This window comes from Gopherus flavomarginatus, chromosome 11, assembly GCF_025201925.1.
Source record: "Gopherus flavomarginatus isolate rGopFla2 chromosome 11, rGopFla2.mat.asm, whole genome shotgun sequence".
Taxonomy (NCBI): Eukaryota; Metazoa; Chordata; order Testudines; family Testudinidae; genus Gopherus; species Gopherus flavomarginatus.
Window position 1 is genome coordinate 41851397 of NC_066627.1, and position 14763 is coordinate 41866159.

The window sequence follows — 14763 nt, forward strand, 5'->3', positions numbered from 1 at the left end:
CCTTGCAAGGTGCTTGGCGAGCTACTGATGAAAAGAATTATAGAAGAGCTAAGTATTGTTATAGTTTTATTTATTATGGCAAAGCGTCTTACAATAGGAGGGCTGGCAGGTTTGCCCCGAAGCCCACAGTGGGTGCACTAGTGTTCTTTGTCTCCAGTCCCAGAGCTCCATGGATTTGGTCTTATGATGCCTGGGAGAATGCAAGGTTCCTTCTTTGGAGGAACTCATGTCTTTTCATGGTAGGGTGAGCATACATTCCGTGTTGGCCAGGACAGGCCCCTTTTTAAGTCCTGTTCTGGGGGTCCTGATTTTTTTTTGGTAAAACTATGCATTTGTCCCATTTGGTCTTGCCCACTGATGATCAGTTGGCAAGAGCAAACAGGACAAACGCACAGTTTTGCAAAAAAAAGTGGGCTGTGCCCCCCTGGGTGGGTGTGGAGGAACGTTCCAGGGGGTGAACAGCTATGTTAGCCCCGCAGGGCTTGGGCGAGCAGTGATGCTAGGCAGCTCAAACCAGACCCACATATGGGAGTGGGCTCAGCTGAGCCCCTGGGAGATCGGGGGAGAGGGCCAGCTCCACAAGGGGAGGGCTTGGGCCAGCAGTTTGAGTGGGATGCTCAGGCAAACCCTGCGTGGTGTCCTATTTTCCCTTGGGGAAATATAGTCACCCTATTTCATGATCATCTTTCATTATGAAAGTATGTTCCTGCCATTTTTTTCATTTAACTTCACATGTGTGCATGAGAACAACAGGCAAAGTTAGGCTGGCCTCTCACTTCAGCATGAACTGTTAACCTTCCAGCGGCTCAGAGAAATGAGGAAATCTTTATTGGTAGAACTTTAACTACCTAATCACTCTTGAGTAAACTGGCTGCTATTTTTAAACCATTGGAAGATAAGCTAATTCTCCATTAAATTATTCCAAAGACTAAACAGGACAAACTGCCTTTAAAGTCAAAGGGCGCAGTTGATTCCTTTTATTATTATTATTATTATTAAGGGAATTTTGTTGGAAGGAGCAAACTCAGATATTGTTGCCCCTTGACCCAAGCAGGTAGCCAATACTTGGGGCCTTGCCAGGTTGTTTCCATTAGAAGGAGAAATTGCTCAGAGTCAAGTATTCCTTTTGTGCAATCCTGTTTATTTACAAAGAATGTTCATGAAGTTGTGGTTCCCTGAACTCAACAGGAACAAACAGCCGGCAGTGTCCCTGTCCAGAAGCCCAACTCTACCGCTCCAGTCAGTCCAGTGCTCCAAAGAAGCGCCCACACACACACACACTCACTCTCTCTCTGTAGTAGTACAGATGCACCGCTGCAGCTCAAGTGGGGAAGACTCTCTAAGCTCACAGGAGAGTTCTCCTGATGGCATGAAAAACCCACCTCTGCGCGTGGCATAAGCTGCACATACAAACGCTTATATTGGCATAATTTATGTGATTTGGGTGGGGAGGTGGAATATTCACACCCCTGAGCGACATAAATTTTGCTGACGTAGGCTGTAGTGTAGACATAGCCACAGTCTCTGTTGTTCTCATGCACCCCAGCCCCTGCACTTGCAAATAGTCTCCAGGGAAACTCCTTGGGCTGCATGGTTCAGCTTCTACTGAGGCCTTCCTATATTGGCCCATGCCTTGGCTTCTGTTGTTTCAGCTATCACAAAACAAAGAGGCAATTTATTGCTCCCTCATTTAGCCTGAATAGAACATGGTTAGCATGTCCCCCAACTTCAGTGAGGTCAACGACTGCCATAGATCAAAGACCTGTTTGCTGGCAGCTCACATCACCTCCCAGCATAACAACCTACTAAAATAACATTCTAGGGCCAGATGCCCAAGAATAGTACCAATGGCACTAATCATAGGAATAAGATTACTCGCCTATGTGGTTGTAGGATGGAGTTTCTGTCAAGAGTGGACTCTGGTTATTTTCCTGATTGCCACTCCCTGACTAAATTGAACACAAAGGTAATGTCTACTACACTCATAGGCACTGACTCAGAAAAAAATTGGTGGGTGATCAGCACCCACTGGCAACTCCCAGCCCCGCCTCCTGGCTCCAGCTTGCCTCCGCCTCCTCTGTGAGCGTGCCACTGTGTCCTGCTTCTCCCCCCTCCCTCCCAGCCCTTGCACCGCGAAACAGCTGATTTGTGGGGCAGGGAAGGGGGGGGAAAGCGGAGCGCTGGGGAAAGAGGCGGGGGCGGAGAGGGTATTTGGGGAAGGGATCCAATAGGGGCAGGGAGGGGTAGAGTTAGGGTGGGGACTTCGGGGATGGGATTGGAATGGGGGTGGGGAAAGGGTGGAGTCAGGGTGGGGGCAGAGGCAGGGGCAGGGGCACCCACTGGTGCCGGAGAAAGTTGGTGCCTGTGTCTACCCTGGTTCTGAATCAGGTTGGAGCCCAACGGTCCAGTCTGTCCCCACACAAATCAATGTGATTCAAGTCAGCAAAAACTCAGGGCTTGGGTCCTAGAACCCTGCTGGGAGTAGGTCAGTTAAGCATGTGGTTTCCTGTAGTGGGCCTTAATTATATCTCCCAGTATATCAACTGTTGTTCGACCATATTTACTCCTGGGGGAATTCTGTACCACTGTGCATGCACAAAATTCATGTACCCTGCAGATTTCTTTGCTTCCCCACAGAAAAATGACTTTCTGACTGGGAAGCAAAGGGAAGCCACAAGAGTGGTCATGCAGCTGGTGTCTCCTATCCAGCAGCAGGTTCAGCTGCTAGTCCTGGCTGGACTTCCTCTTCCCCTGCAAGGAGCAGCTGAGGCTGGGTCAGACCCATGCCTGGGTCCCTCCCACTCATCACTGAGGGGAAGTGGCTGAACTATAGAACTGGGAGATACTTTCCCCCGAGGAAGGCGGAAAACACCTCTGTGCAGCCAGTGGCCTGTGCTTCCTATTGTCATGCTCGAGCCTACACATTTATTTATTGACAAATTTGCAGAAACTTAAAATATTGTGCACAGGGTTTTTTTGGTTTCTTTCTTAGGCACAGAATTCCCTCTGGAGTACATATTGTAGAGAAAGTGGCTATTCATACAAAAAGAAAGACATGATTGCCTGAGATGAGATTGTCTTGACCCACAACAATGCATAATTTGGAAAACAGTAATTTTGCCTACTGTTCATGAAACCTGTAGCTTTCAACCTTATTTGATTTTAGTACGTAATGCACTGTATTGCAATGAAAAATCACCATCTGGATGCAGTCCAGTGTTATTACAAGATTATTTGCCCAGTTATCTGCTTCACGCTAGGTGCAATATCTCAGTGCAGGAAACTGTTTTACACCACCTTTATTGGCAGGGGCCAACAGATGTCAGTACAGCCTGAATAACAGGGAGTCTCACTTACAAAGAGCTGAGCACCTACTGGAAGAATCTGCTTCTGCAGGGCCAACCTTCTGTGGGAGTTTCACTCTAATACAAATATAAGTGTTCACATGATGGAGAGGGAAATTTCCCTGTGAACAGAATTAATCTGTGGCCTAAGGAAAGTTTAAGAGGATCGTACCAGCTAAAAATATCCAGTGCTGAGTACTTTTAAAACACTTTCAAGAGTGTTTATATGCACACAGACTCTTGCTGCCAGGACAGAACCTCTCATTTATATTGTAAATTATCTTTGAAAACTTGGCGTGTTCGTATCAGGAGTTGAGTTAAAGATGCCACAATGTGATCCCAACAACACAAGCGAGTTTTCCTTTAAGAAAGGAAGATAAGAGTAAATGACTTCATCCCTTAGAAGAACCAGGTTCAGAAACCAAAAATAGGCCATTTAACCAAAATGTTAGAATTCCGTTTTCATGAGTGCAGTCCTGTAGGCCAGGGTAGTCATTTTTTTTAAGGTCCAAATTTTTGGACAAGGTGTAGTCAAGGTCCAGACTACAGAGAAAATTAAAATAATAATAATAAGTAAATAAAAAGATTTTTGGGTAAAGCACCTGGCAGTCCAGATTTGGCTCGTAGTTTGCCTATTGACTACCCCTGCTCTAGCCCTTCCCTATTCAAGAAAGCCCCTAAGTGCATAATTTTAAATATATATTTAAATCCTATTGAAATCAATGGGACTTCTGCAGATACTTACAGTTAAGCATCTACTTGTATTATTTCTAGTATAGGGATGGACTTTAAGTATGTTACTCAGGAAAAGAGGATTGGGCCCTGCCTCCAGGTCACCCTACAAACAGCTCAAAGGAGGGTCCTGGCCCATATTTAAGAACATCAGAATAGCCATACTGGGTCAGACCAAAGATCCATCTAGCCCAGATTCTGTCTTCCAACAGTGGCCAATGCCAGGTGCCCAAGGGAGAATGAACAGAACAGATAATCATTAAGTGATTAAGTGGCAAAGAGAGGCTAGGGACACCATCACTGCCCATCCTGGCTAATAGCCACTGATGGATCTATCCTCCATGAATGTATCTAGTCCTTTTTTTAACCATTTTATAGTCTTGGCCTTCACATCCTCTGACAAGGAGTTCCACAGGTTGATTGGGTGTTGTATGGAAAAAATACTTCCTGTGTTTGTTTTAATTGAATCGTGTGAATTCAGTGAATATTTTGTGCTCACAAAGTGAAGTTTGATCGTGGCAGCAAGAGCCATTTAGGGGACCAAATTCAACATTGACATCAGCGCACAATTCCACTGCAGTCATAATTGGACCCACTTATACCGTAGTCAATTTGACATTGGTAATGGCAGGCACAATAATCCCTGTTTATCAGAGACTACCGTTTTTACCACCTGATGTTTAAATGGATGGTGACAGTACAGAAGGTGTGGAAATAAACTCTGGGGAAAACAAACTCGCTTGCATTTATAAGTTTAACACAGATTTGAACCCATTATGTGCAACCCACAAAAACACACAGGCCCCACTGGTAGCTGTGCACATGGTGTCAGTGTGAAATAGAAAATTCATTACAATTGCCAGCCAACCAGCACAGATAGCGTGCCTGATATACAGCTGTCAAGCAATGTGCTGGTATGATGAATGGGAGAACAAATCTTGGGAAAGGGTACCTAGGAAAACACTCAGGCCCAGGTCCTCATTGATTGAAATGGGAGTTAGGCCTGGATCCTCAAAGGTTGTTAGGTGCCTTAATCTTACAAAAGGTACCTTGGGGCTTGCGACAGCAGCGACAGCAGCTGAGTCAGCCCTCTGCAATGCTTAACGTGTGTCAGGTCTAAGCCCCAGGACCTCCAGGCTTGGCAGTTCATAGCCTGGCACCTCTGGCCTTGCTGCATCCATTATGAATGTAAAAAAATTGCTTGAGCCCTGGCACCTTTCATTACAAATTAAGCACTGGCTGTCTGGTCACTGCAGCTGTAATTAATTACTCCAGCACAAACCTCATTAAGAATAGCTGGGCCTAACTGATGGGCTGAGGAGAAGTAAGAGGCTAATTAGGCCATTAGGCAGATGATACAAAAGGCACAGGAAGGAAGTGAGAAAGGGGCATGTAGAAAGAGATGTCTTTTCCCTGCTTGGGCCAGGACCTGAGGGCTCCCTAGAACTACAGGGGTGAGGTTATATAGTGTATATGGGTGATGGAAGCTAATATTGTATGTAAACTGCAAGGGAGGGGGTTACCAGCAAAAAGGCTTCTGAGCTGTTTGTGGACTTGAGCAGAGCCAGGAGGCAGTGGGCCCTGCCACAGGGTCTTTAATGCCCACAAAAGCAGATCATCACATAAACTAACTTAATTTTTAAGGCCTGTGCTAAGGGAACTACATACAGTAAATGGCATAGTACTGTGCCCCCTGCTTTCACAGAGCCTGAAGGTATCAAACTTGAAGATTAGACCAGTCAGCTATCTCCTCCAGCTACTGTGTTCATATGCTACAGTCTCATCGCATCAGCAGAAAAACTTCATTCAGCTTATACTTCTGATTAACTTGAATCTGTTGATCTGGGTCCTCCTTCTATCTGTGATGGCAGGATGAACTGTTGAGAACATCTTGCAGTAATACAGCACATGTTGACAGTCCCATAGGAACCCCTGCTCCCTTGACTGGAAGCATTGGTTATAATTCTTTTCATTTTACATTTTGGAAGTGAATATGAACAGTAGTAACTAATTTTTCCACATCCTCTTCCCCCCTCTGTGTGAAATGAGTAAGTATCATTATCTTCCCTGTACAAGTGAGCTGGGTCACAAGGAAGTTAAGTGAGATGGCAAAATCCCCTGCCAGTAAAGGTAGGATTAGAGATTAGGCATTTCTGATTTACAATCCCCTTTTCAATCCTGTAGATCAGCGTCCCTCATAAGGCCAAGCAGAGAAGTTAAGTACCTAGAGTAGGTCATTAGACAAGGACCGCAAACTCCTGATGGCCTGAAGCATAGCAAAAAGATGCAGAAGAAGAGTTGGAACTTGATCCAGATAAAATCAATCTCAGTCTTAAATGGGCACAACTTTGTAAATAATCAGACCCAAATTTTCAAATGTAGATGTCTAACTTTAAGCACCTAAACCCATATTTTTGCACTGGTGTGACCTCATTTTTCAAAATGCTGAGCCTGCTCGGTTCCTATTAACTTCACTGGGAATTCTAGGTGCTCACACCTCTACAAATCTGGCTACTTTGTTAGATGCCTATGTATGACCCCCTTAATTTGAGCCCAAGTGAGTGGGCTTGACAAGGCCTGAGCTTGGGAGGGGAGCACCTTAGAGTTTGTGAGTGACTCTGCCATGTTGATATTTTGCAATGACAAATGAAAATCTCAAGTATGAATTATTCAAGTGTAAGGGGTTTTGTTTTTGTTCAGAGGCTGAATTATTTTCTTTCCATCCCGTGGCACAGATGAATATGAATTTTACTCATTTATGTTTCTTCTGCTGGCATATTTCCTGGTGTTCATCCAGGAGTAAAGTTCTTGCACTCTGTTTGTGTGCTCCTTAACCCCACCACTTCTTTATGCTGCAGATGGTGGTCCACCTACCTTCCAAGAGGGCAGTTGGTATTAATTAATTTCACATTACTCTAATTATTTACACCATTCCTAAGAATCACTTTCAATGGAAAACAGAGATGAACTTAATGGTTTGTCAGAAATGTTGATTCCTATGAAGAGTACTTATCTCATGCAGGATTGGATGAGGACACCCCAAGGGAGGCAGGAATACAGAAGCTCAATATCCTTTAATGGTTAGAGTACTCTGTTTTAAATGTCTGTGTGTTGGAAGTAGAAATGCCCACAAGAGCTAAAAAAATGTAGGGAAGTAAATGAATGTTGTACCATACTGAAGCCAAAACAGCTCTAACCTACCTTAATGCTATTCTGAATAAAGTGAAACATGGTCTAGTCTATAGATCAGTGTTTCCCAAACTTGGGATGCCCCTTGTTCAGGGAAAGCCCCTGGCGGGCCGGGCTGCTTTCATTACCTCGCCCTAGCTGCGGTTCGCCACTCCAGGCCAATGGGAGCTGCGGGAAGCTGTGATAATCCCTGCCTTGGACTCAGACTTGACTTGGTCCAGGTAACCTGGCTCTGACCCTCAGCTCCAATTTCTGACTTTGGCTCTGACCTTTGCCTCCGAGTCTGGCTCCATTCCTGGCTACTGACTGCTGCTCTAACTATGAGGTCTGACTGCTCGTGTCCTGGTCTCCAAAAGGTTGGCCTTGTGTAAGTCACCTTCCTATGCCTCCACTTCCCCATCTGTAAAATGGAAGTAATGATGCTTACCTCCTTTGTGAAGTGTTTTGAGATCTACTGATGAAAAGTGCTGTTTAAGAGCTAGATATAATTATTATTACAGGGGACAATCAACATCCTGGGTGATTTTTTTTTGGTGTGGGGAGTTTAACAGTATTTCACTCTTATTCGCTGTCAAACTGCTCTCTGGAAAAACAGCTGTTAACATATCATACTAGGAGTTTAGCAATGTCTTGCCTTTTGTCCCATCTCTCTTTAATGTGCATAGGAAGTGAATATGATATATTAGTACTCCCTTTAAGGAGTTTTTCAAAGAAGTTAAGCACAGAGTTGCACATCTGAGAATACACACTGACTGCGAGGGCCTAGGCAGTTAGCCAGTATGTGTGCACAACCATGACATTAACATGGAGAACTGAGGTAGAACTCTTTGGAAACCTGGTTTCACATCCTGTCAGTGCATTTTGTGTAAACTACAATTAAACCTCTGCTTTTGTGGCCAAAATCCGTCCCACCGTGTAAAAGCCCCTACAATGTTTATGCCCATATGTAATAAAAGATACTTTGATCATCAGGTATTATTCAGACCTGTGTGCCTTTCAAAATTAATCAATATCATTGTAATACACCTAACCGTGAAATAGAAAACTAAGACTCTATCATGCTGCCATTGAATTCAGTAAAAGGTTTTGCCATCTGAATAGGCCAGTGGCCAATATGCAGTCCAGAAATGCTGATCAGTATAGTGAGAAGACACAGTGATTGAGGAAGCTGAATGAATTCATAGTTACACAGTAACTGTAGGCATGGACGGTAGACAGGAGTAGACCAGCATATACACATTTTAATTTCAAGCTGTTCTTATATCTCCTTTTCTTGCCAGATACCTGTATCTAACTCCACCTGCTGTTTTAGTATGGTGCTGTCATGTTTGTTCTAGGAATTTAAAGACATGTTGTGGGCAGAGGGCAAAGGATTGGCTAGTGCAGAGGTGGGCAACCTTTCAGAAGTGGTGTGCTGAGTCTTCATTTATTCACTCTGATTTAAGTTTTCGCATGCCAGTAATACGTTTTACTGTTTTTAGACGGTCTCTTTCTATAAGTCTTTAATACATAATAAACTATTGTTGTACGTAAAGTAAATAAGGCTTTTAAAATGTTTAAGAAGCGTCATTTAAAATTAAATTAAAATGCAGAGCCCCCCAGACTGGTGACTAGGACCCAGGAAGTGAGAGTGCCACTGAAAATCAGCTTGCGTGCTGCCTTCGGCACACGTGCCATAGGTTGCCTACCCCGGGCTAGTGTGTCTGAGTTTTAAATGGCTAGCTAACACCTTTACCTATGGTTTGGGAGGGTTTGGTTTTTTATAAGGATCATTGCAGTAAGAATGGGTGTTGCATGCCGTGTAAAAGACAGCTGTTAAACACACGTGGGAAGAACTCATCTTTGGAAAGGTTTCCAAATTTTAATTGCAGCCAACCGAACTAATCCTAACATTTCAAAGTCTCATTGTGCCTCACACAAAGCTGATAATATTTGTCCTTCTGAAGCCCTGGGGGATCTGATTCTTTAGCTGAATTGCTGCCTTCTGTTGTCTTTTTAGTTTGCCTTTCCCTCTGCCTCCCAATGGCCAGTCAAGAGCTCTTGTTCCTTTTTCAGGCAGCAGCAGCGCACTGACTTTTGTAACATAGTGTGCCTCAAAGAATCATCTCAGCTCTAAATATAACCTTACTCTTGTTCTAGTGTCTCTCCAAAAGCCACAGATGAGGTTGGAGTGGGGGGGAAGAACTTAATAATACTCCTCAAATCCACTTGCCTGGCCTTTATATTCTGTCAGCATCTTACATTTCTTTCACTTAAGTATACGAATTAGACAGACAGAAGTTCAGTCCCATGGGAAAGACATCACAGTGAAGGACACAGAAAACTAGTGGTGAGGACACTTCAGTAGGACGTGGGGTTGATTCACTTCTGCAGCACAAAATCACTGTTTCTACAATTTTGGGGTCATGGCCACATAGCTGTGGTGAATTTTTCTGCTGTGCAGTAGTTTGTATAGCTATCTAATCTCTCTCTGGTATTTACAAGGCACCAAATACGGTAATATCTAGGCACCAGAGCACTGAATCGGCATCTAGAGCATTGTTTAGGTACCTTATAATAAACGGGAGGAAACAAATAGCAAAGAGTTAGATTCTGCCCCCCACCTGCTCATGATGAGTGGTACCTTACTCTGGGAGTAGTCCCATTGACCTCCATGGGACTACTCATGGAGTAAAGTACTACTCAGAATGAGTAATGGTGGGATCATCTGGCCTTAAATTATCTACTGTAACAAAAGCGAGAAAACATTGTGTCAGATGGAGGTAAGCTTCGGTTTGAAATGAGCAACATCCCCAAGACATGGGTGTGGCCTGCTCTGGAGTTCCGGAAACCCACTCTTGTAGTTTAGTTGCAAATTTACCTTTGTCCTATTCATCGTAATGCCAGCTCCCAGAGAAGTCAGTTCGTAAAGGGACACTGGAAGCAAGTATAGATAACCCCCAAATTTACTTTTTTTTTTTTTTAGATGAAAACTAACTTCAGACAGGGCTATGCATCTGCTTCTGCAGGGATGCAAGAAAGCCTGAGAGAGAGTATGTGTGTGTTTTGCAAGATTGTGTCTTCTCATAGTATTTCCATTCCTGGATAGTGAAACTATCATGAAGACCAGCTCTCTCATTACTTAGGCCCGGAAATGCCTCCCTCAGGAATTCATAAAGCACATTAAACTATAAACCCAGAGGTGAAAGTAAGCCGGTACAGTACAGCATACTGGCAAGAGCTGGTACACAGCCAACCATACCAGCAGGTGGCAGCCTCCCCAAGCCAGCAATTTAAAAGGACCCTGAGCTCCTGGCAGTGGCCAGAGCCCCTGGCCCTTTAAATCGCCACCAGAGCCCCACTGCTGGAGCCTTGGGGTAGTGGCGGTGGCCAGAGCACTGGGCCCTTTAAATCACCTCCAGAGCCCCAGGGCTCCCAGCTTCTGCCACAGCTACCACTACCATGGGGCTCCAGCGGTGATTTAAAGGGCTCCGGGCTCCCTGCTACCGCGGCCAGAGCCCCAGGCCCTTTCAATTGCTGCTGGAGCCCTGGGTAGCAGCAGCAATTTAAAGGGCCCAGGAATTTAAAGGCCCCGCCCCTTCTGGTTGAGTGCCCACCCCCATTGCTCAGGACCCCAGTCCTGTGTACCTGTAAGTCCCTTAAAAGAAGAATAAAAACAAACACTGAAACCGGCACATGCCCTTAATATCTGTAGAAATGTTTCTGTGGGTTTTTCTTTAAAGGGACTCCACCTACTTGAAATCTAGTTCCGTTTTTTAAAAACAAGTTCAAGTTTGTTTCAGGTATTACACTGGCCTTGCCCCCCCCACACACACACCTATTTTTATGGTTTTACAATCACATTTTCTTATTTCCTAAGTGTTAAACTGTAACCTAGCCCTATATGGCTGTATAGAGGGGAAGAGAGGATAAGACAATGCTGCTGACCCTCCCCCCACAAGCACAACCTGCATGATCATGGAGGGCTTGCACAGATAGGAAGCCCAAACACTGAGATAAGAGCTGATTCCACGGAGTCATAGTTCCCCACAGCACACAAGTGGACAAGAAGGGACCAGAGATGCATAGGGAAGAGCGGGAACTTGATAGACTCTTGGCTTTGCCCACCACACCTGTGCCAAATGGCTGAGCTAACTGAGCACAGAGGAGGGAATGTGCTGTGTATAGCAATGGGCTGATGGAACATGCTGTTCCCCCTCCTTGTGCATCAGAGGATCTCTTGGGGAATTATAACTCTGAGGGGTACCTCTGACTCATAATTTTTTCCCTCTCTTTCTGCGGCACTGCAATTGCATGACATGTCTTTTACAAGCAAAGCATCAATCTAGCCCAGGGTAGACAACCTATGGCACCTGTGCCGAAGGCGGCAAGCAAGCTGATTTTCAGCGGCACTCACACTGCCTGAGTCATGGCCACTGGTCCGGACAGCTCTGCATTTTAATTTAATTTTAAATGAAGCTTCTTAAACATTTTAAAAACCTTATTTAATTTACATACAACAATAGTTTAGTTATATATTATAGACTTATAGAAAGAGACCTTCTAAAAATGTTAAATGTATTACTGGCACCTGAAACCTTAAATTAGAGTGAATAAATGAAGAGTCGGCACAGCACTTCTGAAAGGTTGCCGACCCCTGATCTAGCCCCAACTGCTTTTCTCTCCCTTGAAGTTCCCCTCAAAGGCCTGGATCTCCAGTTATACAAACAAGTGCATAAAGTTACTCAGATACAGAATCAGGGCAAACAACAGCCCTTGGATTAAAAGAACATTTTTTTTTAAGAATTGCTTTGCATTGTTCACATTGCAGCAATCTCTTGCTATTATTATTTCCTTTGTTTTGTACAGTGCCTAGTACATGGATGCTGCCAGAAATAATGTACGGAGCATCAAGAGAAACAGAAAGTGAAAATGACTAGTCTCTTTCCAGTCTAAGGGTCTGATCCTCCAAATACTATGTGGCATCATCATTATCTTTTCCCAGCAGTCAATGTTGGTTTCCTGAGTCCAGAAACAGCTCTCCTTTGAATGAATCTTCTCTAGGACAAGTTTTTTTTTCCCACAATTAGCTGCTCAATTTCTGTCTCGGCTGTCAAAATCAGCTCAGCAGAGCAGTGGCTGGCTTCCAAAGCCATGGAGGTGCATGATCGCTAATGCATGTGTAGCAACCTCTGTATATTAATGAGTGTCTGGACCGTGGCACACAGCTGTGTTCCTTCTGGTAGCTGTCCCACAATGCACAGTGAGAAAAATCCCAACATGCATAAAGCTCACCAGCAGGCCAAAGTGCCAGTGGAGACTGAGTCAGAATTCTGAGCGCTTATTTTGGAAAAAAATCAGTAGCATGTGTATATACTGATTCGGAGGGAAGTAGGTAACAGCCGGACATGTGGATGCAATTATTTCAGAATAGCTATTCCAAAACTGTTGGTGCACGCAAACCTAATCTGGGGTGGGGTTGAGGGGAAATCACTCATCTTGACTAGCGCTGACATAGGAGAGTAACTAGAAGAAGCATCAAAGAGTCCTGTGGCACCTTATAGACTAACAGACGTTTTGGAGCATGAGCTTTCGTGGGTGAATACTGCTTTCGCTGCTTTTACAGATCCAGACTAACACAGCTACCCCTCTGATACTTGGAAGAAGCATGTTTCCCTAATGCCCAATTCTTATTCATTCAAAGCCATCCCACTGACCTCAATGAGATGAATAACATGAGTAAGGATTACAGTATTGGGCTATATAATATAAAACTTTCTAATGGGGTGGAGACCATCCCTTTGTTGTACATTTGTGTAGTGCCTAGCACAATGAGACTAAGCCCCTCCTGATGTAACCACAATGCAAATAACTAATCAGAATCAAAGAGTAAAGAAACAGCAAAAAATGCAACAAATTAGATTTTTAAAATTCTTGCCACTAAAAAACAGGCCAGATCCTGAACTGCAAATGTACATGGATTTACACCAGTTGAGGACTGGGCACAGGATTTATTGTTCATACATTTGGGGGTTGTGGGACAGTACTTGGCTAGAAAAGGGATACACAGGATCAGAAAGCTACCAATCTATGTAATCTTCCGCTGAAAAGTGATAGTACCCATAGATATCTTTCCCCTAATACGCATTGAAGACAGGGATCTATTCGGCATCAAATAATTCTTGCCTTTATATTATCCAATCAGTGAACTGCTACAGATGCAAAAAGTTATCACTCATCAAAAGCCAAGGCTGGTTAGAAGACACAGAGATTCAACTCTCCATTCATTTAGGATTTTTCCCCCTAAGCCAGCACAATAAAATAATACAAACTTCTGGGCAGACTTGTACTGGTCTGTTCTGATAGCTCAGGTGTTAGCAGTAGCCCAAGAAAGGAGTTGTGGTTATTTAAAAATACCGGATTTTAATCTGACAGTGTCCCTTTAACGTAGGAAAGGCTCTGAAGTGCATGGGTTGGATGAAGCTTTCTCAGTTAAAAATGATTTTGCTTCCTGTGTTACCATGAGATATTTACAAATCTTAGCCATCGTATTTATTTTAAATCTCCCTCAGTGAAATTGTCCAGCTTCGAACAGCCCTTGGAGTCAATTCCCCAGCAACCTCAAAGCGAAGAGTGGCCGATGTTTAGCTAACGGGGGAGGAGGTGAAGGAGACAGTGAGACATTTCTTACACAACCAGCACTACCCACAGCAGGCAAAGCCATTGTCAAGAAAAAAGAAAAAGTACAGTATCTTCACCGCCTGAGTTTTCTGGAGAATACGGTAACCATGTCTGGATCACGTGTATATTTCCCCTTATGAGTGTGGAAAAAAAAAAAAATGAACCAAAAGGGGGAGGGAAAAATGTGCTCCTGAGTACAGGGGAAGCAGTTCTACCTTAAGAGGCCACAGGGAGAATCCCCAAGGCAGAGAGTTGCTCCCTAGGCGCCCAGCTGGAGAACATGCCTGGGGCTTGTTAAAGGGCAAGAGACAGCGACCCTCCAGCTTTGCACCATGGGGATGTGTTACAGCCTGCGAGCCAGGCTGATCGGAGCCCACCCCTCGATCGCCTACGGCGGGGATGGGGAGCCGCACGCCGGGCAGCTGGAGCATGCGGACCCCCAGCTGATCCACAGGCTCCGCGAAGAGCTGATCGCCAAGGAGAAGGCGGACAAGAAAAGGAGCAAGAGCATCGACAAGACGCTGAAAGCCGAGAAGCGGGAGTACAAGCAGACCCACCGGCTGCTCCTGCTGGGTGAGTGAGCGCGGCGTGGGTTCGGGGCTGGCGCTGCCAAGACCCCTGACTTCGTGGGCAGGTCCCTGGGCTGGCTGCGCTGAAAAGCTGCGTGTGTGCTAGCGGCGAGTGAGGGCTTGCGAGCCACTTGCAGCGTCTGCTGTCCTCCTTTAAACACTGGTGTTGTGTAGATGCGCTGCGGGGGGAAGCTGGCTGGCTCTCGTTGGCTGCTGCCTGTGTCTGGTCTGAAACGCTCAGACTTTACTTACTAACTGGAGAGCGTCTT